This window comes from Aptenodytes patagonicus, chromosome 7 (genome assembly GCF_965638725.1).
Source record: "Aptenodytes patagonicus chromosome 7, bAptPat1.pri.cur, whole genome shotgun sequence".
Taxonomy (NCBI): domain Eukaryota; kingdom Metazoa; phylum Chordata; class Aves; order Sphenisciformes; family Spheniscidae; genus Aptenodytes; species Aptenodytes patagonicus.
This window is the reverse complement of record NC_134955.1, coordinates 11,573,258-11,598,159: the sequence shown is the minus strand read 5'-3', so window position 1 is coordinate 11,598,159 and position 24,902 is coordinate 11,573,258. Positions and strand designations below refer to the sequence as shown.

The following is a 24,902-nucleotide window of genomic DNA, read 5'->3' as shown; positions in this document are numbered from 1 at the left end:
TACTTAAAAATTTATATACACCGAATGGAACAGATACTAATCTCAAACATGCCAATATAAAATCTTTGCAAGCAATATCTCATGTTGTTCTGATATTTTTCTGCTTTAAGTTTATTCCACATGTATTGTAGCAGAAAGAGAAAGTGGAATCTGGCCCAAAGACTACTTCTAATAAATCCTTTCCTTTATTAATAGAAAAGTTGTTATTCACAATACAACATATGTTCCTCTAAATATGTTTTTGAGCAAAAGTATTAATGACATTTTGGCCATATGTCTACTTATCCATTTCAGAATAAGTTTTCTTGTGACACATTTGCATTATATGATGGTCAGAAACTTTGATTAAAAGTTTGGGGTTTCAATACATCTTCTTTGCAGTAAAATAGAAGCCAAATGCAGACCCATCCAATGACTTTGAGCAGTACTCAGCTACTGAAAAGCATATTTTATTTTATTACAACATAACAGATGCTTTTGAAGAATCTATTTTCTAATGGTGCACCTTTATCAGGATATGAACCAACTGAAATTTAAACGTTCATCTCTGCCTTTCTTTGTAATGCCAACATAAATCCTTAAAGCATGAAGTAAAATGGTATGGAAATTTGTAGCAGAACATTTCAGTGTTTCTGAGTGAGAAGCAAATTTTGGTAATCTGGTCATATTCAACAGTATCTTTGCAAATTCTTTCATGACTGAAGTGAGGTATTGAAAAAGGAGATGCTTCTAGTTGTTTGGATGTTACTTCTGGTAATTTTTAGTCAATCAACATGGCTTTCAAGAGTGGCAAACAACTACAAAGCTATCCTATGAAAACTGCATATATGGATCATAATATAAACTTGGATGAATATTATTCTAGGACTGCAAATAAATAGGCCATACTAAAAATGAGAATAAAACCAAAATTCAGCATTTCATCAAACCATTTGAGATGCGTATTATCTTTGTTACATGCTTTTCTATTATGTTCTCTGAATACTTAGAGAGAATAACATTATCTCTTTTCTTTCTTTTTGTGCTTTGTATTAAGCATGCGTGAAAAGTACTGACTTTCGAATCCTTAAAAATGAAATCTTCTATTTGTTTGTGGGTTAGGTAGATACAAATGCTTATGGAATTAACACGTGATAAAAGCTTCATCATAAAAGTTTATTTTTTGTCTTACAAGTGCCACTATAAAGGTTAAGAGTACCTCATTCACCAGTGTCTTTCAAGCGTGCTTCTAAATAGCCCTGAAAAACACAGTAAAAAGCCAAACACATTTTAAATGCTTTCTAAAAAAATGAATTGACTTAAACATATACATCAATACTTCTAGAATAAAGGAGCACACATACGGTCACTGCTGATTAAACCAGTGAGACCCATTTATAACAAGAATTCTCATCCACTAGGAAGAGGAGAAATTCATTTCATGCAGTCTACTAAAAAAATAGCTTCTGACTTTTAATGGTGTGGGCTAGATTTGAATGTGATCAATATTGCATTTCATCACCAATAACCTCACTTATTTAGTTTCCTTAAATAATCTCTCTTAATTTTCTGCTACAGGCTAGCCCTTGAATTACCTTCCTCTTTAAAGCAGAATGTCTTTCAATTTCCTTCAAAAGCGGGTAAGGCCAGACTTGTTCTACTGCCAGGATGAGTGAGTGAGGAAGCAAGCAGCAGAGGGCTCATGGAGAGTATCACAGGCTTTATGTGACCAGGAGGTTAGATTCATGCTCTTTCTCTTTTTTAACCGAAGAGAATTGGAATGATAGAGGTGTGCTGACCTGCAGGAGTCAAAACAACTTCCAGTGTTTGAACCTACTTTTTTGAAGCTGTCATACATTGCTATCCACGTGTTCCAGTTCGGTTCTTACAACATCCCAGAAGATATGTTAAAGTGGAGACACCAGCCTTTACAAATGAAGATACCATCATGTACATTTCTTCTATTTACTTAGACTCTATGCTGGGGTAGGAAGGAAAGAGCAGAATTCAGCATTCATTATCACACGAGGGCCTGACTTCATTCTCTTAATATCATTTATATCCATGGCTTTCTTCCTTCAGCAATTTTAGAAAATGTGTTCAAAGCCACAAAAGTAAATGATGCTAATGGTAAATTAGTGTTTAGGAGGCTGTACTGTGAATTGCTGAAGATTAGCAGAACTGCACCAATAAAAATCTCTAGGTACATTAAAGAAGAAATTAAATACGCAATTCATACATTCCAGTTTGGGAAAGTATAAAGATATGAATTTTAATATCTCTAAACATTAAGTCAAACGACTTGGGCTGTTAGTAGAGAGTTATACTTGCAGACTAAACCTGCCTTAGTCCTAGAAGTGCAAACTAAGTGACCACCTCTCAGTAAAACCATATCTTAGCATGCTGGATTTTGAGAAATTAAAAGAAAGGGAAGCTTTTTTTTTTTTTCCTCAGCATAAAATCTTCAAGAAAATGAAAATACAAGACTTTAAATACTTTTTTCTTAAAGTGTTATAACATACCACCAAGTATTTCCTTGAAATAATAACCGTTGATACTCAGGATAGCAAAGTATATTTCCTTCGGTACTTTAAGTATAAAAGAGACATTTCTCCAGGCAATCATGGAAAATGCTTTCCTGATTTAAGAATGAAAATGGTCTTGTTAGCATTTTTGACAAGTGGAATATCTGAACAGGGTTATAAAATGGCTGTATGAATTAGAAAATATTATCCTTCGGCTCACAACTCATGCTGTAAAATTAGAATCATAGGCAAAATGATAATTAAAAGAAAAAAATACATGTCTACATTCTTGGGAAGCTCAACTGCATCCAAGACAGCACAGTGAGGATTCCTGTATTTCCAAGCTTTTTATTCCTTATGGGTATGGCCAAATTGGTAGACCTGTTTTTAGAATCAGAAATAAACTTGACCTAATTCCTTTAGAAGTCAATCAGTGCTGCCCTGAAATCAAATAAAGGGATTGCCTGGAGGTAACTGAAGGTCAATGCTTCTAATGGTTCAAACAGCAGCTCTTTCATCATTCCTCATTATTTATATAGGGAACAAAATGCAAAAAAAAAAAAAATTACTTCCTTCACCTTTCTTATTTGCTGTTCCTATCTCCTTACAGGACTTACCCTAAAACTCTGACTCAGCCATTGACTTCAAGCCCTGAAAGAATAAAAGCAGTCAGTGGACAGGAAGGGAAATATATATGAATCTGAAATTAAAATCCCTGTAAGATATTTCTGCTTAGTGCAATTGAAAGAATCCAATTCCAGGTTTGCAGCTGAAGTCTCAGAAATGCAACTACAGTGTTAACTAGAGTGACTATAATAATGACAAAGAATCAAAATAATGATATCATTTCAATACAATTCACAAAACTCATTACAGTCCTGGTAACTGATTTTCATCACAAAGCCTGCAAACATAGCAGCAAATGAATGAAACTCATTCAGTCCCATGACTGATGTTGATATGTAAATTCAGATTACACGAATGAACACATCTCTCACAGTTTCTCTCACATACTGGATAAAATGGAAATATTAAAAACTTCCAAGACATCCTGAATGGTGCAGACAATTTTATTCCCTGAAGAAATGCTGCCATCTTGCGAGGGAAATGCTTAAACCAAAGTTTCAGTTTTCTAGATTTATCCTAAGTGACTAAGGGTTTGTGAGACAGAGGTAATGAGTCAACAGGGATGTGAACTGGAAGCAATCTGAGCCGAGCGGACATTTGCTCTCCCTCCACATAATAGGTCTTTGTCTGAAAACATAGTGGAGATGATAAGCAATACTGTCCAAGAACTAGGAGTTCTTAAAAGTAAGCTCTATCTTAGTTTAATTCAGTAGCAAGCAGAACATTCAGCGTTACAGTGATAAATTCAAAACTAAGTGACCTTGCATTTCAGGTGAAAATGAAAGCAAAGGAACTACAGACAGTCCATGCTAAAAGTTGGTGAATTCCACTTCCTTTCTTTTAGCTTTCACTATGCAGCTGGTATCTTGTATTGCCAGATTGGAAAACCCAAGCAATTTAAAAAAATGCATTTTGCAAGGTCAGATATTTAACTCAGTTCTCAAAGTTACATCCATCCATCCTTGACATTAGGGATGAAGAGACAGAGTGCAGTTTAAGGGAACAGAGTCTTTTCTTAAGTCATCGACCAAATAGCAGGCCACTGTGTACAGAGAGATGTTTTCTCCTGTGTTTTCTCACCAGGAAGTCAGGAGTGTGTACTAACGTCCCTCCTCTATATTCTATCTCTAATTCCTATGCACACACCCAGATTTCAAGACAAGAACTATGACCACCTACAGTTGGATTGAATTTAATAGCATGGGCTAAAGAAACACCAACTGCTATTAAATCTAGAGTGAAATTTTCTAACAATGTTTTTTACAGCTGAAAATGTCACTCCAACAAGTGTTACACACCCTCAGCAGGAATCTCTTTTGAAAACAAATAAAGTAGCTTTAAAGAGATCAAAATATTCTGACTTCACCTGTGTGAACGCAATATTTTGATGTTCTATTTCCATGTTTAAAATGTGTGATGCAGAAAATAAAATTTTAAAATGTTTCATTTTATCAAAGTGAAAGTAAGAAGAAGATTTATAGTATTACAATGACCATATGCCATAGAGTCTGCATGCATATTCAACTTTCACCTGGGAATACTGAAAATCTCCTAAAATTAATTTTATTAGCATGCCTAAAGATTTCCTGTGTTGCTAGAAAAAAATCACCTGCTCTTTCTGGTTGCAAAATCCATGTCTTGCTGCAAACCCCTCACATCAGAAACAGCTTTGTGCTATTTGGGTTTACAGTTGTAGCTACAGACAGTAACCTCTCCACTCTCCCAATATGTAAATTTGTTATAAGATATTACAAGGGATTATTAAAATAATTCCTTTTGCAGGTGTTACTAAAATGAAGCTGTTACTTTCCAGTTGAAGCAACTGGCTAGTAGACAGAGGACTACTGGTTTCCATCATTGCTGAATAATGCTAGACTTCATTCTTGCTCTGTCAGTCTATTACAGCTCTGGGTCTCCATTTATTTCTTTGAAAAATAGTATAAAACACCATCTTGCTACATGTATTGGAGTAACACAGCTATTTACACAAATGTAAAATGCTTTCCTGAAGGAAAGGCACTACAGCCTCAATTATCAGACATTCTGGCGCTTACTAGTTGAAGACTAGGTGTAACATTGATTAGCTTGCATCAGCACCCCAGCATGCATTGTGTGAGCCAAGAATACCTTTTTCTACTTCCCTGCTCCTGCAGAAGGACAGGCAGAGGAGGGAAAATTCTACCCTAGGTTTCCCAAAGTAGAATTCTTCGCTGGGAAACTGTAAACCAGAAAATCTGGCCCTATATAATTAGAAAATATTTTTGTTGTTTGAATTAGCAGCAGGATCTGCTCTTAGTAATTACTTGGAAGTATATTGAATCAAGAGACATATTCTACCCACTTCTCTGTAAAACACATTGCCTTCTATTCACTACAACAATGCCCTCTAATTTTTTAATTCAATATACTTAAGGTGTCTGGAGTCTCTAAACTCTGTACTCAGTTGTTTATTCAATCTGAAACCACTGCCTAAAAAAAATCGTGTTTAAGGAGAGATTAGAATATGCTGTATTTCTCTTCCCTCTGCAAAGTCGTCTTGGATTCACGGGTAATAGCCTCTGAATCCTTTGATGCTCTGCATCACCATTTTAATTCCTGTAAATACAAATGCTTCTGGCCTAAGAAAAGAGCAGGTATGGTGAGAGAGGGGGGATGATGTGACAAGCACGCATGAGCTTACCCACATTTGCAAATGAAAACTGCTTATTATATTTCCTGATACTGGTTACCCAGCTGACAATTTGAGATTTTTTTTTTGCTGGTGTCTGAGAACTCTTAAAAAAATGGACTCAGGAGATGTATGTATTTCACTTGCAAAGCAACCTTACATTGTCAGCATTGACAACGTCCCTTTAAAGTTAAGGGGGTTTGGTTTTGATGTGTTTTATCTGTATATCTTACTTCTGAATGTTAGTCTGCCTTCATATATTTTGCCTCTCCTACACACCTGAGCTTATTTTGCTTTCTTGAACCTGTTAAAAAAAGCATTAGAAAAAGCATGTGGGGTACAGAGGACATGTTTGCATGGGTGAGATGTTTTATAAAGCCTAAGATTTCTGTTACACTGCACAAATTCACATAGCTGAGCAGACCAGTTAGCCTTCTACTGAGAATCCCATCTTTAGAAGTGGTTGGGATCTGCAGAAGCCCTTCAAAGGAAGGGATAATTGTAGTAGGAGCTTAGTAATAGAGGCTATTAAATGAGGAGGAATTTAAGAAATAAATTCAAAGCTAATGATCTAATACATAGGATTCGTCTTTTCTGACTTTTTGCAGATTTTCTGTTGATGCAGAAGGACACATTAAAAAAATAAATATACCTATTACAGTACAGTCCAAACTAAGAATGTCAGTGCTTCACTACCTTTGCAGTTAGACAGTTCTCTAACTGTCTAACATGTCCGAGACGTGGCTCCTGCTATGTATACACTGTGCTTCCTTCAAACAATGAAAAGCCATAAAGGTTATATAACTGACCAACTAAGAAGATCTCCAGAGTCAGAAAATGCCCAGTGGAGGAATCAGCTAGTAGAGTCTGGGTGTCATTATGCCCCCCCACCCCACCTCTGCAGCCTTGGGTTCACTGTCAGCCCCAAGAAGACAGCCTCCTAGAAGTGCCACTAACAGCTCTTGCAACCTGGATGACCCAAACTCTGCTCCAAACAGAAGTTTGAGTACCAGAACAAGAACTGAGAGGTCTGAGTCCCTGAGCTCCTCCGAGCTGATCTGAGCTTCCTACATGAATTCCCACGTTGGAACCACCTTTTTTTTTGGCAAGCAGTGAAAATTCACAACTCTATTTGAAGTGAAAAGGGGCTGAAAAGACTAAGCGACTTCCAGTGTTACAAAATTCTACTTCTATTATTTTTTTTCTTCAAAGCCTTTTTTTTTTCTTTCTTCTTTTCAAGGAGTGTCAGTTATGGCTGTATGTTCATTGCGGAGATCTACAAAAGCATCTACAGGCTGAGTTCAGCCAAATATTTAGCACACCTGCAGTGAGAAGCAACTATCACCAGTCTCTGAATCCATCATGAACATTCAGATTTTAACTGGCTGGCTTTTATTCTAACTGGACTTCTTTATTATCAGCAAAATCAAAAATCACTTTCTGAAACTGGCAGAATTCTTACCACAAAACTGTTTAGCAAGAGAATGTTTCTAAGCATTTTTCAGTAACGTATTTCAGCAATTTAAAATATCCGTATAATTTAAGATACAGCTCCTTGCTCATCCAAAACCGTGACTAAATATGACGCATCTTATTCCAACAGATTCACAGACTGCATTCTGAGAATTTTCCATACATCTATTATCTGATGTATTGTGCATGTTGAAACTATTCTTAGCCATCTGTAAGAGTATGGTAAGGAATGAAGAATTCTAAGAAGAATCTCCATGAGAGTTTCTGAAAAGAAATTATCTCCTGAATCAAAAGCTAAGCATTCTGATCTATTCAGGGTATAGCTGGTCCTCCCTCAAGGAATTAAGTTAAAATACTAAGTATTTCACCTTGCAGGTATAGTTTAATGTATTGAAAACATCAAGTAAAGTATGACTACTTACCTAAATTGAGGTTTTTAAAGAGATCTTTTCTTACAGATCCCTTGAGCATGTCCACAATTGTTAATGCTACACATAACCAATATCACTGCTAAAAAGAACATTATTTGCCCAACGTGAGATTTAAGAAAAGCAACATACATTAAAGAAAAGAAAGTACAGAGAAAAGTTAAAAAAATAAAAGGCATTTATATTTTGACCACTAGGCTGCTCAACAACATTGATTCCTAGAATAAATGACCCTCACTTGAACTATTCTTCATACTTTAGGCTTGTACTGCATATTGAGCTACTTTCTCTTTATTCATTTCTTCTCTGGTTACCATTCCTAGCTGCAGTAAATACTTCTGCACAGCAAGTAAATATTTTGAGTACACACAGTGAAATAATCACAGAGGAGCCAAAAACTTTTGAAAGGTCTTATCATAGAAGCAAAGGCAAAAGGAATCCCATATTACTTTGAATGTTGGGGAATGTAGGATATCACTTGCAGAACTTCTCTCTAACAGTAGGGAGTCTGCAGATAGTGCAACCCGTTCAACAGAAGGTCTACAGAGCAAATCAGTGGTGCTCAGGACTTTGCATCCACAGACTATATGCATTTGAAGAGACTGCTCCACGAAGTGAGCCAAAAACCAGTAAATAGCAATAATTAGAAGATTTACTCTGAAAGCACATTCTTGATCTGAACTCAAATGTACATGCACCCTGCATATTTTAGGAATTTAGAAATTGGGGCATAGGAAGAGATGATCAAATAAACTGTCTTTATAATACTCTTGTTCAGTCCCTGTATCTGGTTCAGTCCCACCAGAATTAGATGGGAACACATAAGAGACTTCATGTTGAAGAGACCATAATGCGTAAGCGTCTTCATGTTGAAGACACCATCTGGATGGTCCTCTGCTTTAAACTGAGATCTCATCCTTCTGACTGTTCACTTCAAAGTGCTACCAAATTAATTGCAAAGTCTCTATAAAAAAACAAGGGATAAATAAGCAGTCCTTTCCATAAGGTTGGAGCATCAAGCTTTTGAGGAATAGCTTAATGACTACTTACAAAAACTATCAGAGGAATAAATTCTTAAAGTTATTAAACTTGTTACAGGAATATCTGAACATCCAAATTCCAGTATGTTAAGTGCTAACTGAACAAAGGAAGAATTTCTACTCTGAAAATGTTGCTATATAAGAAAAGTAAAATACTAACTCTATCAAAAGTAGATCAAAAATAGCAAGCAGATAAGTTGGCACTGTGGAAGTGAGTAGAAGCGTAGAAATGTAAGAACGCCAGCACCTTTTCTGCGCTTTGATAGTAACTTTCCCAAACTGAAAAGTATCTTCTCTTGTCTTCTCTATTTCCTGCATGTTATCTTCACCTTACCTGTTTATTTAGGAATGCTTCTGCCATCATTATTTAACCAAATCTGGTTTTGTTCAACTTTTTAACAAGTCTCACTTTCACTGTTGTCCATGAAGGATGTTAACCCCTTTCAGTATGGCCTTGCTAGTTCAGGTACTCTTACTCCATTTTAAATAATAAACGGCTTATCATGTATCTGTTCAGATAAAAAAAAAATCTAGTTTACTGGAGATAGTAAGTTTGTAGTAAGAGATTGTTACAGAAGCTTGTATTTTGGCCATGGTGACTATGCTATGCCAGGTATTCCATATTCCTTCTACATATAAACACTGTACACAAATCAGCAATAGCTTAGGGAACAGGTTACTTGCCTCAGTACTACAAATGGAATAGGCACACAAAACCTGATTGAGATCACAAAACCAGAGCTATGAAACTGCACTCCCCAATTGCTCCTTTTTCTGGATCCCTATGTTGCCTTCCCATCTATTCTTAACACCCGAGAAAGCACATGATTTCCCTTTCATCAGCACCATTGAATCTGACAGATTTATATAAATAGGAATCTGAAGTTACTGTATGTTACAAATTGAACAAAGTGCATTTAATACCTTTTCCTTTCTTGAATATTTATTTGCACTTTCAAAACCAGTAGTGTCAGGCTAGAAAACACAAGTGCCTTATTATCTGAATAATGAGGTCTTCAGACTATGAAAAGTAAAGCACCTTGAGTATTTCACTAAGACCTAGGGAAGAGAGAGTGTAAAGCTAATAGAAGAGCAGCTTACCACTGTTCTGTTGGAGCTATGCCTTAAGTATTTAAGAAGGTTACATCTCAAGATTAAAAAAAAAATACGGGTGGTGCAGATTGCTAGATGAAGGAGAAGGATTGTGTTCCCGCCATATAAATGAAATACTGAATTTCAAATCAATATAAAGCTCTGTAGAAAACATACAAGTAGCAGTAAATAAGAGCTTTATTTAAGTAGCTGCAATGTTTAAATCAAAAGCTAGTATGAATTCTTTTGATGAAAAAGAAACTAATTTGCCACAAAAATAAAAAATTAACAAGTAAAATGCTTTCATACCTTTAACTTGTATTAAATTATTTTTTAAAATAGCAAGAACATAAAGCATTTCTTTCTCATACTTTAAACGCCTTTGAATTTGCTAGACCTAAATCCAACGAAGTTTCATTCAGTTCAGCTTTCTGCCTCTCTTATTCTTTCCCAAAAACAAAGTCAAAACACTACTACACAGAAACACAGACTTTCCAGGTGTTCCTTGAAAATAACAAAAAAAAGGGTCTAAATATAACCTACAGTAAGTTATTCTAGGACTCCAAAGATACCCAAGTTGCACACATGACATGGTAGCACGGACAATTCCTACAGTATCATAAAATAACAGCGTAAAGGTTTTTCTGTAGTGCTGACAAAATCCTTCCTTATTTAGTTGACCTTTCTTTCCAATTACAGAACTTAACATTAACATTGAAACATGGTCACTGAACTTCAGTTATTCAGCTAAGAATGTAATTAAACTATTCCCATTTCAGAAATTACGAAAAGGTATATTCTTATAACACATCTTAACTGGCTGATGACGTAGAATGGAGCACAGAGGTCTCTGGACATTATTGTACAGGCGGCTTGGGGAGAATACAGACCTCAGTAAGGTAAATCAAGCATTCTTTAACTCTGCTAGAGGTGTAATAAGTTCAATATAAGAGCATATTTCTTTCCAACCCACTCACTACATTCTACTGTACTGAAATAATAAGTCAGTCTTAACAACCTCCAGTGAATCCATGTAAATACATTCCTTTTAGTTTGCTCAGCAGTGGAACAACAAGGATGTTTTTAGTCTTATTAAATTCCTGGTGGTTTTTTTTCCCCATTCTCTGGCACTGGATTCATGCACGGTGTTCTAGAAAACTCAGCATCTGAATCACCTTTCACTGTAAAGAAACAAGATGAATTAAGCAGTATCTGAACATAGTTTACCTCATTAATATGTGACTTGGTGAAATCATGATTTTCCCTTTCCTGTGAAAACACTACACCTGTGGGAGGATGTTTAGTGGATCCAAGTGTTTACATATGCTTAAAAAAAATGTGCAACCATCACCAGTAGCTTCTAATGAGGAAAGCACTCCTGCAGTTATCATCACTTGTTCTAACTCTGCAAGGCAAACTGAGGTCTAGTCACTGAGTCAGTCTGCAGATCTTTCCCTACTTGATAAAGAGGTGGCTAAGGCTGGAGAACTGAGAAAGGCCTCTGTCTGCATTGCACACACTCTTGTGGAGGAATTTCTCTTCCCCATCTTGATGTCATACTGCAATGAGAAACCTGACTCTCTTCATCACAGGTTTCTCTGTCCAAAGACCCCTGAGAAAACTGTAAAATACCTCTACGGCATAGGGGAAGAGAGGTGGGAGATGGGTTTTTTGGGAGGTAGGGTGGGGCAAGGTTTTCAACTTCTATGTTTGTCTATTAAAGTTTTGTTTACAGAGCGATACTGGCAAAAACAACTTCTGGAATTAAAAAGCTCTTGTCTTTGATCAAAACGACTGCATATTGCTTCAAAGTCATATGACAAGCTCCCTTATCCCTTAGGCTTCCTTCGCTGAATTCAAGGCCTGAGCTTCAAGTTTTCATCTCCAGTGCTGCTAGACTAGATGACAAAAGAGACACTGTACTGCCCGTACAGCTGTTTATTCCCATGGCATTGGCTACTAGTAAACAACCAACAGAGACATCCTTATGCAATTTCCTGTTCTTCTCAAACCTCACTCTGATTCCATCACCAAAACAGCTCACAGCAGAATCACGGACCTCCTGTTTGCAAGGTGTCTGACACCTAGAGCTGCCTCTGTGATTCAGTATGTTAGGTTCAGTTTTCTCAGCAACAAAAGACTGTTTTGATAAAGCAAGGAGTCAGAGATGGTTTTGCTCCACTTAATGTTTTAGCATTTTTATAATATAGTAGATTCTCTTATCAAAAGTTTTCTTAATCATCACTATCTACCACAGTGCCAGGAAGTAGCTTTATTGCTTTTGCCTTCTTTCCTATAAAGGCCCATAGAGAAGTGTTTTGGTTCTTCCCAGAATCTCTTTTGGATACAGAAACAAACAAAAAAAAGCAGCTGGACTGTATCATGCTTGTTCTTTTGAAGATGTTTATTCCTCTTACGATCAGTGTCATGGCTACACATGCAACCAGGTTCTCTTTTATTTTATAGAGATTAGATTTAATTTTCTTTTCTTCTCCCTTTGTCTCCCATTCTTTTCCAAACTTTTTGGATTTGCCTTTCACTTTGCCATGTCCTTTTCCGGAGGGTTCTGTATCATCAAGCTAAGCTTCAAATTTACATAAAATAAGCAAGTTTAGTTCCTTCTTTTGGGTTTAACTGAGAGACCTTAGGAAAAGAGAAAAGTCTTGAAATTAACGTGAAAAAAACCTGGTGTATATAGTAACTTGCAAAATTTTAAGTGTCATGAACTACATCATGCATAGTAAAGTCTAATGTTCACATGCAGCTATGTCATGCTGTTCCCATACCTGAAATTTCCATATTCTTTTCCCATGCTTTCTGATGATACAATGTTCACCAAGCACAAGGAACATGGCTAATACAATGTTAAAGCATACTATTAAAATAAAAATAGTCTCTGCATACCCAGAGGGATGTTAATCTACTCACATCGAGCCTCTTAGGATAGTGATAGATGAAGGTCTAATTGTGTTCTCAAGAAAATCTTAAGTTTCTGTTTGTTTTTTTTAAACAAGATTAAGACATGTAATAAATTTAAAGAAACAAAAGGACGTCATGCTGCAGTTAACATTTCACAACAGGATTCTAACATCTAGCTTCTTTTAATGTATGGATACATCTAGTTTACAGTAGAAAAGATAGCCTGAGTTACTCTCAATTTTGAAAACCAAAGATTTCCTTCCCTGGGTTCAAAATAGCAGCACTCAACCATACTCTAATTATCTCAGGATTGGCATACTTGATACAAACCTCTAAGTTTAGATATTTCAGCTATGACAGAATATATTTGCTAACTAGTACTAGGTAATGTTAATAAATAAAAAGTAGCATATAATAAGTAAAACCACTCCCCCCCTTAAAAATGTAAGAAAATGCAAAATAGCTAATGAAATGTGAGTGGATAGTTCAACATCATAAATCTCAGCTATTTCCAAGATTTAGGGCTGCAGCAACACTCAGATACATTAAACATCTTATGTATTTAACAATAACACTTACAGACTCCTGAAACATACACAAGCAATGGGAACAACATGACCAAACAACATAACCATGTATTCGAAATCATAATTCTTACATCTCAATACTTTATACAGATGAAGTGAGTACTTGTGCTGGTTTTGGCTGGGACAGAGTTAACTTTTTCCATAGTAGCCAGCATGGGGCTGTGTTTTGGATTTGTGCTGAAAACAGTGTTGATAACACAGGGATGTTTTCGTTACTGCTGAGCAGTGCTTACACAGGGTCAAGGCCTTTTCTGCCTCTCACACCACCCCACCAGCGACCAGGCTGGGGGTGCACAAGAAGGTGGGAGGGGACACAGCCGGGACAGCTGACCCCAACTGACCAAAGGGATATTCCACACCATACGACGTCATGCTCAGCATATAAAGCTGGGGGAAGAAGAAGGAAGGGAGGGACGTTTGGAGTGATGGCGTTTGTCTTCCCAAGCAACCGTTATGCATGATGGAGCCCTGCTTTCCTGGAGATGGCTGAACACCTGCCTGCTGATGGGAAGTGGTGGATGAATTCCTTGTTTTGCTTTGCTTGCGTGCGTGGCTTTTGCTTTACCTATTAAAATGTCTTTATCTCAACCCATGAGTTCTCTCACTTTTACTCTTCTGATTCTCTCCCCCATCCCACCAGGGGGGAGTGAGCGAGCAGCTGTGTGGTACTTAGTTGCCAACTGGGGTTAAACCACAACAGTCCTTTTTCATGCCCAGCGTGGGGCTTGAAGGGTTCGAGGTAACGACAGACTTGATTGGAATGTGCTAGATCGAATTTATAGCTGTTAATGCTGTTTAGCTATTAATTGACAGGCTCCTGTGCTTGCCATGGGGCTTGCTTGCCTTACTGTATATTAGAGTCTAGTGCTCGTTAGTGGCTGCTCTTTGCTTTCGCTGCTTGCTGTAGTGCCGTACTGCTGATCATCTTACTGTGCTGTGCCTGGGAACATTTTGATAACAGCAATGGCCATGTGCCTGGGCTGGCAGATGGCCAGGGCATCGCTGCTGTTTCTGTGCTGCTGTACTGGACGGGCTGGAACTCCAGTATGAACTCGAGTCGAAGGGACTGTGACCTGTGGATGAGTCCACGTGGGAGCAGGACACCCCGAAGCGTCTGTGGCTGTGAATAAGTCCACAGCAAAGCAGGAATCCCTTGTTGCTAGCCAGGCTAGGAGCAAGGGGAGGAGTTCATTGCAATGTTAAACCCTATAACCTGGCCCAAAGGGACCAGGGGTGGAGATTGTAACGGAAATACCTTTAAATTATTGTAACCCATGATTTGAGTTGCATGTTGTAGGAATTACTTTAGCAGGAACCACCTGAACCAACAGAGGAGAAGCTTTACAAGAAGCAGTGCAAGTGCAGCAGTGACCCGACCTGAGCTGGCTTTGGTGCCCAGTAACTTCACGCAACACACCACCTCGCCTGTCCTGAGTGACCACCAAAACAGATGGAGCCCAAAGTCATGGACTAAATGAACTCAATGGACGTTCTATGGGCATTTTATGGACATCTCACAGGGGTGGTCCATAGTCCAAGGGAATGATATCTGTGTACCATATCAAAGGATGGAAAGGGGGGTGGTAGGTATTGAGAATGTATTGGATAGCGTGAGACCTGAGCATGATGTAAATAGTATGGAATAAGGGGCAGAGAATGTGCTGGGTTTGGCTGGGGTAGAGTTAATTTTTTCCATAGTAGCCAGCATGGGGCTGTGTTTTGAATTTGAGCTGAAAACAGCGTTGGTAACACAGGGATGTTTTCGTTACTGCTGAGCAGTGCTTACACAGGGTCAAGGCCTTTTCTGCCTCTCACACCCCCCCACCAGCGACCAGGCTGGCGGGGCACAAGAAGGTGGGAGGGGACACAGCCGGGACAGCTGACCCCAACTGACCAAAGGGATATTGCACACCATACGACGTCATGCTCAGCATATAAAGCTGGGGGAAGAAGAAGGAAGGGAGGGACGTTTGGAGTGATGGCATTTGTCTTCCCAAGTAACCGTTATGCTTGATGGAGCCCTGCTTTCCTGGAGATGGCTGAACACCTGCCTGCCAATGGGAAGTGGTGGATGAATTCCTTGTTTTGCTTTGCTTGCGTGCGTGGCTTTTGCTTTACCTATTAAAATGTCTTTATCTCAACCCACAAGTCTTCTTACTTCTGCCCTTCCAATTCTCTCCCCCATCCTACTGCGGGGGGGAGTGAGCGAGCAGCTGTGTGGTGCTTAGTTGCCGGCTGGGGTTAAACCACAACAGTCCTTTTTTATGGGCCATCTCTCTAAAAGAAACACTGGCTTGTTTCTTACTTCGTATCTAGCTCTTTAGTTCTGCCTGTGAATGTCCCACAGGTATAATGGTTTTAACAAGTTTTCTTCATACTGCATGTTAGTACCAAACTAACTCTGTGGTTGAAACAACATCTTACCTAACTATGTTTTACAACATAACATTGCCTAGAAAAAAGTCATTAAGCAATCCAAGTGCATTGAGTGGCATCATTCTCAGTCACATGATGGATTTGAAATAGCCAGCACAGCACAAGTGACTAGTAATTACTCTGGAATTTCCCAACATACTCACTTCCATTGAAGATTAAAAAAAAATAGCCTGTCCACTTTAATTTACCGCTTTCACTTTTTCCCCTTCCTCAAATTAAAAGAAAATTTAGCTAGTTACTTCATCCTAAGGTAAAGCCATGGTTTAAGCAGCCAAAGAACCAGAATCCAACTAGCAGTGAGGCTTTGAGAATTGTTTCTTATGCCATGAATTTCTCATTTCCAAAAATTAAATCACAAAAACATCTTCAAAACACCTTTTCATGGACATTATTTTATTCATTTTAACATAGGAATTCTTGGTTTGATTAACTGTTTACTAAAAGTTGCTCTTTCAATTTTCAAAAGAGGCACCATAAAATTGCTATTACTGATGAGGAACGTACAAAAGGACCCTAAAGATTCTGTTAAATCTAGTTTGGCTGTGTAGAAATGTGGCAATCAAAAAGGATAATAGCCCTTGTATGTGACTGCAGGCAATAACTACCATCCCAAGGCTGCCAAGAACATGACTGTTTTTATGAGGTAGTTAAAGCTTCATTAACCTCTTCATGCCTGAAACATGTATACTACATTAGTGCCATCCTGAATAAATTAAAAGACATGAAAATAAATAACATGGGAATACAAAGAGCAGATTAACAAAAGGCCACTATAGTTTCAGCCTGTCATTGAAAAAATCTGGGACCAGCAAGAACAGGAAGAGGCTGAAGGAGCAGCAATAAAATAGGGAAGACCAGACTGAAGGATGGTCAGGGTGTTAGGAAAAATTTTGCAGTTAGAAAAGTATGTTATAGTCAGGCTTTTATTTTTCCTAGAATTCAGTGGTCAGAACAGACAAAAAACCTAAAAGAAAAATATGACTGACTATCTTTGCTTGTAACTTCTTGGACGGTTTTGATCATAACCCTCTGATGATCTGAGGCTTGCACTTCTCCCATTTCAGAAACCCTCCTAGACTTAAAAAAAATCTGCAATACAACCCAGATCTTGGATGCAGAAATGGATGGGGGCTTTATTGTATATGCAAGTTTTCCTGTACATAGAAGTAAACCTAGAACATCAAAAAGTTCATGGATGCTTTTGGCTCACCCTTAGCCTGGTAGACAGCATTCCCATCAGCAAGTCTGGAATTTGGTTTCCAATAAGTATTTCCATTACTGGTGGTATCAAAAGCACAGTTCTACATGCCTGTTAGTATTTAAAATTGGTTTGGGCTGCTTAATGTAAATCTTTTTGTTACCATAAGGAACACAAAACCAGCATATATGCAAAGGCACAGGTCATGAAAGGCACACGTTTCCTGCGCAAGGAAGGGCACAGATTAATTCCGTATGTAAAACAGTGTGGTAAATACTACAGTACCCAGCCTATTATTACATCTATGAGTCTGGCATTGAGACCCTTCTAATTCACGCACCCCTGCATTCCATGGATGCACTCTACATTACTAACCAGCCAAACAAAAAACCCCAGTGAGCCCTCTTCCTTTAACATCACCATATAAAAGAACCCTCTGCTGAAGAGCTAAGTCTCATGAATGGATTTGGATCCAATCCAAACGATCTGGAATTTGTCTCTACCTATCTGGGCATCTCTGCTAGACATGCTTACATCTAACAGGCCCAATTAACAAGCCTGGTTTAAATCACAGGTGATAGGCAAATGGGTATGTATCTAACTTGTAACAGCTGGCACAATCATTGCAAAGAAGTAACAGTATGAAAAGAAATTTACTTCCCATGCCAACAGCAAATAGGAGATTCAAATTAGCATACATGTGCACACATTTCAAAGTTCTGCAGCCAAGCCTTCTAATCAAAATGTTGAGGAAACACACCTGCTCTCCAGAGGCATCTTCTCACAATGGCAATGATGACAAACAAGGACAGTAGTTACGAATTTTTTTTATTATTTTTCTCATGTTAATTCTGTCCAAACAACAGATGTATTCCAAACATTTAAAAGAAAAAATGAATTTGAAAAACATTAAAATTGACATACACGTGAACAAAATGAGATTGTTTTTAGAAACTACATTCTTTCTTAAGACTTAATCTTTAATCTTTTGCCTTAATCTTTCACCCAGAAGAGAGACTACCAGTTCCACAGATTACTTTATCAGTGTAGACCCCATACTCTGACAGGCGACTTACAGTCGCTACTTACAGTCAGGTCTGAATGCAAAACACAACAATCAAGAGCCAGTAGCATTTCCTTATATATCACCCAAGCAACACAGGAGACAACTTGCTGGGAGATTTCAAAGGGCATTTTACCAATGTCAGGATACTCTGTACACAAGTCCCTGCCCAGCCTGACTCATGCTGTGTCCACACTGACATTCCCTGCATTCGCCCTGTCACAGCATTCCCCTTGCCAGAGCTCCAGTGCTGGCAGCTGCTCTAGACTGGCAGCTGACATTTTAAATGCTATGTAAAACCTCTGGCAGCTCCCTTTGCTGCTGCCAAAGGTAAAGCTACATTAATTCATGCAAGAAGGAGCTAGCAACCCCCACAGCAGACTAGCCCTTAAAGCCCAAGAAAGCTGCAGATGTTTGGGGACAGACAGCCTATTGCAAAATGAGGACAAGGTTGAGCTTGGAGAGCCACAGAGCCAGCAGCAGTTTTGAGACCAAGCCTCACAACAGCTATGCACATACTACCTAAAAGCTACTTTAGAGATTTCTCACTGCAGGACACTCTGAGCCCCTACCATTGTGGGGACACAATGTTTGCTATGCAGACTGCACAAGCAGGAGGATACAGGGCTGCAGACACATGGCCCTCCTGTGATGGACAGGAGGGAGCCCTGGCACGAGGAATGACCACAGATGAAAAGCAACTCCCCTCCTCCTAGCAATCCTAAAACAGTTGTAAAATAACCCAGCCTACCCCAATACTCCTCAAAATACAAAGTTCCTCCCGTCACCAGTGGAAGAAACTTATTGGCGAAGGCACAGAGCAAAGCAGAAAGAGTGGTGTCAAGCACTGTCAGTAAGCAGCATTCATGGAGAAATGCAAAGAGAGGTGACAGCCCCCTCCTGCTTTCTGCCCCCGCCCCAGTAGAGAAGGCTGGCAGGTCTCTACTCCTGGGCAGTGCAGAGAGGTCAAAGGTAGGCCACACCACAAGGCAGCCCAGGGCACAGATCCTGCTGCAGGTACTGCCCTTGCGCTCAAAGCCATGAGACAGCACATGCAAAAGATGCCAAGTGCTGCACTTGCTTCCCTCCCCTCAGTGAGGGGATGGGGTGAGGCCCAAGCAGCTGTGAGCTACCGCTTTACACTGATAATCATGACACCTTACAAAGAAAATGTGAAGAAAACATGTTTCATCCAGGGGAATGCCACCTAGGATTTTAAATCTGGGATGAAGGAATGTTCCCTAGGTGCTAGGGCTTGCTGAGGATGGGAAACCACTTCCTGCTTGCCCAAAGAGCTGTAAGCAGTATAATTAGCACTTGCTCGTAATATTAAATGTCACCAGATTTAATCTGAACGGTCACTGCGAACCCCTAACGCAAACCTGAACTATTTAACTCCCATGGACCCAAAGGCAGCTATAAATATTTTGAGTGTCCATACTGAGAGCAGCCCCATGTGAAGCTAAGCTACTCCGTTATTTTTGCACATTACTTAGTGTTGCCTTTTCACTCTTACGGTGACTCTCCAAGAGCAATCCTCATGCGTGGTAAGTGTTAATTCAATGTTTTTAAATATACTGGCTATGTCACTGTGAGCTTTTTTTGAACCTCTGAAATAACCGAACCACTTTGGTGACTGACATTACCATCACGGTATGCATTCAAGGCAACTCTCCTTTCTTCTTGCTTTCCCACACGTAAGCCTTTGCTAGGTTGCTATGCATAGAGATGCCTTCCCCCCTGCTACCCCCCAGCCTTAGAGGAGGGGGTTAGATAACATATTAGCCCATATTCCAGAAAGGATGTATGCAGTACACTCTACTAGTCTGCACATTTAAAAAGACAGCAGATTTCCAAGCTACTGCACACATTTTAGATAGAAGAATTATAGTCTGGCCATGAGCCTAAGCCAGCAAACTCCGTGTGAGATTTGCTTGGATCTCACAAACTCTACATGATACCAGCCCACATCTGTTTCCAAACTCTCACCGCACAAAGGGGAAGCTGGCCTGCCAGTGCATGTGTTTTACTCCCAATGACACCAGGAAGGTTTTGACAAGTGCATCAAGAGGTCAAACACCCTGGAACTGTGTTATGTTTAGACTAATAATGCTAGAAACTGCTCTGTAGTTTTAAGTACACAATGTTGAAAATCTTAAGTCAAGCTGATACAAGAATTCAGTGTTAATAAAGGAATCCATGGTCCTGCAAAATTCTTTGCAGGATTTCTATTTCTCTTTACAACTGTAATTTCAGCTTCAAACCCATTTGGGAATTCATACATAAGAATAATGCTGTCATAGAAAAGAAAACTAACTTCTTAAGCTAATATCTGAACACTCACTATCCTGAAACCAGAGTATGAAGATAATTTTAAACAAAAATGTCAATGAATCTTGGCTGCTTATTTATAATTAATTAAAATAATCCCCTATTGGTTTTGATTAAAAAGGTCTTGGCATGAATTACAGTGCCAGAGGACAGAAAAGCACTTGCATGCGCATAAAGATTATAGCAGAAAACACTATTTAAGAACAGCAGAACACAATGTTTAGCACTGAACATAAGACAGGTTTTTTCTTAATCTTGTGAGGTTGAACTTCAGAGGGCTGCTCACCTACCTACTAGACCTACAAGACTATCTACTACAATGATCTTAAAAGTTTACTTTTTCCATAGTAAATCTCCCACTTAAAGCTTTAATTTCCCACAGCATTCTCAACTCTTAGAAATAGATTTTTTTTATTTCCTCAAATTCTGCATCCACTTCTTTAGACATGGAAGACTATAATCTCTTTTTTTTTTTTTTAAGATACAGATCGTAGAAAAGTATTTGATGATTCCTTATCTTCAAATTAATACTTTTATTCCAGTGCTTAACACATTCAAGAAACGGTCCAAAATGCTAAAATATAAAAGCCCCTTTCTAATAACAGTTACAGAAGAATTAAAAATAATCAGTGTTCCCTTTTTAAAGATCTCAGTTTGCTCTTTTACCTTTTATTGGCCTGCTTCATATTTAGGGAGCTAAGAGCAAAGAAATGGAAATCCAGCAAAAAGCACCTTTAAAGATGCAGAATTCTATACTTGTCCCTTCTTTACGCTGTACCAATTCTACTTTTGTCCCTAATAATTCTCCCCTGTTCTCCCCTCATCCTACCTTCACTCCATCCATACAAGGGCCAATTTTACTGGTTTGTTTTTTTTTTTTTTCTTTTCCTTATTGCAAGGACTGGATAGTGCAGTCAGTAGGCTGCAGATTTTCAGAGAAAATGCTTCAAAACTTCCTGTGCAATTCCAGAAAAGTTACTTGAGGCTCAAACAGCAAAGTAACCAGCAGCGCAATGAACTGCTGGATTGTGATACCGTGAACTTTCACGCATCTCTTCTTCTATCAGTAGATGTGGACTTGCCAAAGATTGAAAAGGGGACAGGTCTTCAGCTGGTTTTCCTTAAAGTGCTAACAATGCAGAAGAGCTCTAAAAGAACACTGCATCAGCATTGGCTACATTTCTACTGCTGGCAAATACAGAATGGCTATGTCATTTTGATATTCATTAGCAACTTGCCAAGGGTTGCAAACTTCAGGTTTGGAGGGGTTTTTTGGGTTTTGTTTTTGTGGGTTTTTTGTGGGTTTGGTTTTTTTGTTTTGTTTTTTTTTAACAGAACAATACAGAAGAAAACAAGCACTGCAATGCTGGTTCTACAAATAAGACCACCAACCTCTGAAACAGGAAATGGATCTCCCACCAACAGCGTAATTGAAAAATCAAAACTGAAGTGTTTCAGAGAAGACATCTCAAATCAATGGTATTAGTCTACACAATCCTCTTTACGTAGGCCTTCTATTTCAAACAGGTAGGATAATATTACTTTGGGAAAGATAACATCAGATTGTATTCTGACATTTACCTGTTTTCTTAAGATTTTGCACCCCTGGAGTTCTTAGCGTACAACTGTGCATATGAAAGAGCTACATGGCAGCCCTCCCTCTGTTCAGTTATTAAAACTTTTTTCACTATTTGTCAAATCTTGAATACAGGTGTTGGGACAGGAGTGTATGAATTCTTACAGAGAAGGAGAAATGATTAAAGCGTGAACTTTAAACAGACTGTGGAGAGGGGGAGGTATCCCGTTCCCACAGACTTATTTAAAAGCTCATCATCTCTTATAATGAAGGCCTGCTATTTACTGTAGCATACCAATGTTGCACAATGATACTTCCATTAATATGATGCATACGTTAGTGTGTTAAGTACTGTATTGACTAAAACCAGCCAAGCGTCATTGACTGAAAACTGACACACTTCAGCACTTGTGATGCTCATTAATGCATCTCTGAACAATAGTTTGACAATCAACAGCCTAAGAAATTTACCTGTAACTGCAAATAAAGCATAATTTTTAGTCTGAGAGACCAATTTTTATTCTTCACACTAATAACAAGTTAAACCTGTGGTATGTTAAATTAGTCTTTACATAAGGCTAGGATTCCCTTCATGAAGCTTGAATTCTGAATATTCCTCTTTAAGAAGTCTCACATAAAGAGATTAAATACTGTAGCATCCACAAATTACAAAACCTCCTGAAGATTTAATTATTAACTAGAGATTATTACTCCATTAAAGATGTTTCATGCACAAATGCTACACTAGATGTTTGCACAGTTTTAAAGGTTGGCAGGAGGATCTAACAGAGTATTTTTTTAAAAAACAAACTCCTGATTCTTATCTAGTAGACACATATTTGTGGTAGCTACCTCTTTATCCCAATAGGACAATATATTTTAAAGTCATCGAGTCCCATAGCTTTGCCCTTGTTAAGCACAAATGGCAGTAAAAAAAACCCCATAAGAACATTAGAAAGTCAAAAGAAGTTTCAGAAGTAACACCTCTGAAAGCTTCTCGTTCCTGGATTCTGGATTCCCTACAAAACAGAGGAAGAATCCCCCAAGTTCCAGAGATTCTGGTGTGCGTCCCCCCCAAAAAAAAGGTGGGGAGGGAAGTAACACCAGGCCCACCAGTCACATACCACTGTTGGAGGCTCCCAGCCAGTGCTTTGATGATTGTATTGCCTTCTATTGCAAGCTTAGGTCTCTGTTCTGGCTCTTCAACTGAACTACTTGCTCGCTGATCTCATGGATCTTTGTACACCACTGGACAACAGAAGATCACCAGGCAGCTGTGCTTCTTCAAATATCTACAAACATTGATACCATTTTTCATTTCTTCTGCAATTATACCTTTTCTCATACTGAGATGCTTACAAAAGTCCCCCCCAAAAAATCCAACTAAATCTCAAACCTTTTAATCAACAACACAGCTGATAAGCATTAATAAAAACCTCTTTTCTAAAAGACATGAGTTCATTAATTCCACCTGTCTTTCCTATTAAAAACCCCCAACTATTCTACATGCTTTTCCCTGTTGTAGAGGAGTAGCTCTACATAAACCTGTGCTTAACATAAAGTATCATTAAAAGCAAGAGACTCCCAGGTTCCTGCCTTGATGCTTGATTTCATCATATAAGAGCTCAAATGTCTACGGTGAGTGGCTTTCAGGTGCAACATATTTTAAAACTAGAAGGCGAGAGCTCCTGTCTAAAAGAACTTCCTGACCTTTACTATATAAATAACTTGATCTCATTAAGTTATGTAATGAAAATCAGGTCAGAAATACATTTTAAAACTGCTTCAAGTAAGTTTTCAATGAGAGGATTTCTGTGCTTAGTTCAAGGAGAACTGAAAAAAAACCAAACAAAAAACTTAGCACCTACCATAGCACACTTGAAAAATGAAAATGAAACTACTGATGTTGTTATTCACAGAAATGACCACTTTGAAGCCTTTTTTAAAGTGTTAAAATACTACACTAATATAAATACTAATAACATATCCTGACTCCAAAACGTGCTACTTATCTCACCTTTGAGAAAGCAGGGTGACGAACAGGAACCTAAGAAGTTACATACTTTAAACATGAAAAGGTAGAAGAGTTCACTTAATTTTACTAAATCTTCACAGTAGATTTCCAATAACCTTCAGTACAACAGGTTTCAAAAATTGCCCCAAAACACAAAGTTTCTTGGACACAAACCCAAAAAGTATCCTCAATTCTACATTTTTCCACAAGAGGACACTAAAATAATGACAAAAATAGTTGTACAAAAATGTACAACCATGTACCATTCCTCTTCATTAGCTAAGCAGAATGTTTTTCACTTAAAAACTATTCTGCAGTCAAGTAGACATTAATGTGTACTTACTTTTGTTCTAACGTGCATTTTAGTCATTCTAGTGATTAGTATTTGGCTTTTAGCGTGCCTCGGGTGACAAGAAAAACAGGTAATTTAAGCTTGTTGTAGACAAAAATCAACAATTAAGTGATACCACAGAAATAATCTTGTATTTAATTTGAAAATGCACTATTAACCATAAATTTACAGAGAAACAAGCACGTGCTTAACTTCACAGTATGACTTCAAAGAACAACTGGGCACCAAGAAGAGCACCTGTGTGTTAGTGGGATCAGACCGCACTTACTCTTCCACTCCTTCTGCTGGTCGCCTAACCCCACAACCAAGCACCAGCAAGCTACGCCCCGATGTGAGAGAAAAAAGTGTGTAAAACAAACTAAAACTGCAGCCCACGTTCCCCACACCCCTTGGCTCTGGCAAGGGCCCCTTGTAGGCAGCAAAGCTCTGTGAAGCAAAGCAGACCTCCGTGGTGTGGGAGGCTAGATGGCTGGCTCCCTTGTCTCCCATTACCTCAGAACAGAGACCAAGTGCCTGAGCACGCTAACGGCCCGGCTGATGAGCCCTGCTCTCGTGAGCGGGGGAAGGCCCCCACGCCCATGGGAGGCCCTCGTA

The 24,902-nt window shown here is 38.6% G+C and overlaps 1 protein-coding gene across 4 annotated transcripts in view; it reads right to left on the bottom strand.

Moving 5' to 3' along the window:
* The window catches only part of GALNT18 (polypeptide N-acetylgalactosaminyltransferase 18), a 362,119-nt gene that overhangs the window by 337,041 nt on the left and 176 nt on the right, over nt 1-24,902 (bottom strand). The window lies entirely within an intron of this gene.